Here is a 3,158-nt window from a genome sequence, read left to right as displayed (position 1 = left end):
AAGAAAACAATCTCATCCTAGAAAAAGACTTTTCCTCAGTGTAAAGCGATAAACCATCTCTGTGTCCTCATTGCAGCCAGTTTAACCAACTAGAGAATTAAATTATTTTTAAAGTATTATTTTAATTTAGGTAATATGAAAGTGTGTTTTATATCTGTGACTGTGGTATATTAAATTGAATGAAACATTGAATTTCCTGTCCATAATGGCAAAATCAAGAAATTATGTAATGCTCTTATCTTTTATTAACAGGAAATACTATATTCACCTAGTATAAAATACTGATACTGGTGGTAAGATGCCTGTTGTCTCACAGGTAAAGAGTTTCACTTTAACATCATTGTAGCACTTTAATACCCTATTTTGTAAATTTCTATATCTGGTTAAAATTTATGGGGCAATGTAGAATGATAGTGGTGTTGAATTTAACATCTCTTAAAGGAGTAACTCACTTAGAAAAATAGCACTCAAACTCTGTATCTGGAATCAAATTACCCAAAATAAATGAAAACCTCGTTGCTCTTTTAATATTATGAAATATTTTTAATACATGGGAAGATTCTTCTACTTTAACAGATTTTGTGACAAATATGATTAAATAGGGAAGAAATAAATGAAAGGTCTTTGATTCAAATGCAAAGATAGACATTATCTACCATCATTTGTTGCCTCCAGTAGGACTGCTTGACATAGCACAAGCTGGGATGAGCAGTTGTTATCTACTGCCTTGGTCTAGGTCTGAAGAACTCTGACTTCAGAAGACATGGTAGCGATGCTGTCAGGTGTGACTGTATCATGCTGATCCCTTAGGCAGGAAAGAGAGTGGGTATCTTGGACAGTAACCAGCAGCTCATAAGAGTATTGCTCTTTGGATTAGACAGGGTACTGCATATACTGAATTGAACAAGATATACATGAAGGAGTAAAAAAAAAAAAAAAAGACAAAGCAGATCAATGAAGCCATTTTCTGAACAGATGAGGCCATCATGTGGCAAATTACAGACACGGCCACAGAAAGAAAAATTTTTGATTTACAGTACTGGGTAATAAAGAAGAAAATACACAACCTTCACCACGAACTCGAAGGAAACTGGTGTTAAAACTCAGACACAGAAATTCCTCTTAGCTTTTAATTTTTTTCATGAGCAATTCTCGAGAAATTTTAAAGGATATTTTGAAATTTTTTCAGTGCAAGATTCTTAGATGGAAATCGCATTTATTTTTTCTGTCATTAAAGTCTCATAGGCAATAATAGGAAAACGAGAGTCAGAAGGAATAATCATGTCTTCAGAGAAAAGATTTCAAATGTCTCAAAATAACAGCCAAGTGAGAAATGAAGTTTCTGATTATTTATCAAGCTCCTCAGGAAATTGCAGGAAAGAAAATTATGAACATCTGCAAAACTAGACTGTTGTATGTTTCCTTGAATGTACCCTTAACAAGCTGAACAGGGAAATATTAGCATCCTGAACTGTAATTCTCAACTCTAGCATGCATGAAGAGTAATGTCTGAGTTGTTTCTGATTTAGTAGATATGTCAATAACTCTCATCTTTAATAACTCACCTTCTTTTACATTGAAGAATAGACAGATGTGTGGAGATAAATCTTCTGTAGAAAATATCAAGAAAACTTACTTAAGATTAGGAATTCCCTTTATGAATGGAGAAGCATGTCATAATTCCATAGTGCTGCCTTCTACCCATCCCTTGGAATGTGTGTATATATTTTGTTTGGTTGGTTTTTTGTTGCACAACATAGAAATTTTGTATTGTTTTCCAATTCTATGAAATATGTACATATCAAGGAATGACTGAAGAGTTTGTACAACAAGAAGGCACATTGATTAATCCAAAATGAAATCAGTACAAAATGTGATACATGTAAAAGTGGAGGCAAGAAGAAATTAACCTTGGGGGAAGACTAGAGTACCTAGAAAGAAAAAACTGTGATGCCAGCATTAACTGAACAGCTCATTGGAGCCTCAATGGTAAAGAGAGAAGACAGTATTAGTCATCTCACACCTATAGTAGCTCCATTCTTTCTAAGTTCTGCCCTGACTTCTTTTATATATTGCTGTAAATAAAGCTGACCTCATTAAGGACACTTTAAAAGCAAGTGGGAACCAAGAGCTACTGTGTTACCTAGATATACATTCCTTCTTCCTCAACATGTCTTCATTTTTAACATCTTACATAGCATGAACTGAATTTTTTTCTTAGATTAATCAAATTATTCTTGGACCTATTTTTTCATCAGTAATTTGAGAACCAAAACAGAATTAACATAGGAATAAAATTATACCTGATTGTTAAATGATATAAGAACCGTGCTATTCCCTCTTGAAACAATTGCTTGCAGTATTCAAAAAATTTCTTAACATATATGTCTCCTTTACTTAGCAAATGAATTATACCATTTCTATCCATAAACACTTCAATCAAATCCAGTAAGACAAGATAATATACACATATATAGAGAGATGCAGTATTTATCTTTCAAGTTATCTGAAATATCAATGACTTTAAATGTTGGGGCATTTTAAATTAGTCCCATACAATTTCTAGTATGTCTGTAAAAAATGTCTCTGTCTTGGTGAATATAAGGCTGCAGGCAGCGTTTATGGATCTACTTTTATAAAACATTATGTAGTGCAGGATCTAAGATGCTTTTTTTAGTAGAGCAGTCATTTACAAGGTGTGACTCATTTCTCTACACAAAGGCATTAACAATATAAGTATTTATGATAATCATGCTTATATCCTCTTATGAAGAGACACAATACAAGGTTGTTGCTAATCTGACCTACTAGTGACAGCAATTCTAGAATGGGATGAACTATGCCCTGGCCAGACCTTTGTTAACCCTGCAGAAGACAGACTTGCTTAGAGAAATGACTTAGGTGTGAATGCTCACTTTGACTTACATGCAGTCCTGTCCTAGATCTCTACAACAACGGCGTTATGATGCTGATCTCCCTAGTTAACAGAGTACAGCTAGAATGAAATGTATGCAGGAATAAGCACACAAAAGGAATGTACTCACCCTTCAAAAACAAAGATTGCTAAAGATTGCTGTCCTTGTGTGTTCTGCACCTTTCCTTCCTCTCTACTTCAGATATCTCTCCAGTCTGTGAAATTCACAGCAAAGGATTTGAAG

The sequence above is a fragment of the Pseudopipra pipra genome, chromosome 1, assembly GCF_036250125.1.
Source record: "Pseudopipra pipra isolate bDixPip1 chromosome 1, bDixPip1.hap1, whole genome shotgun sequence".
In the NCBI taxonomy this organism is placed as follows: domain Eukaryota; kingdom Metazoa; phylum Chordata; class Aves; order Passeriformes; family Pipridae; genus Pseudopipra; species Pseudopipra pipra.
The sequence above is the reverse complement of the archived record's forward strand: the minus strand, read 5'-3'. Positions refer to the sequence as shown.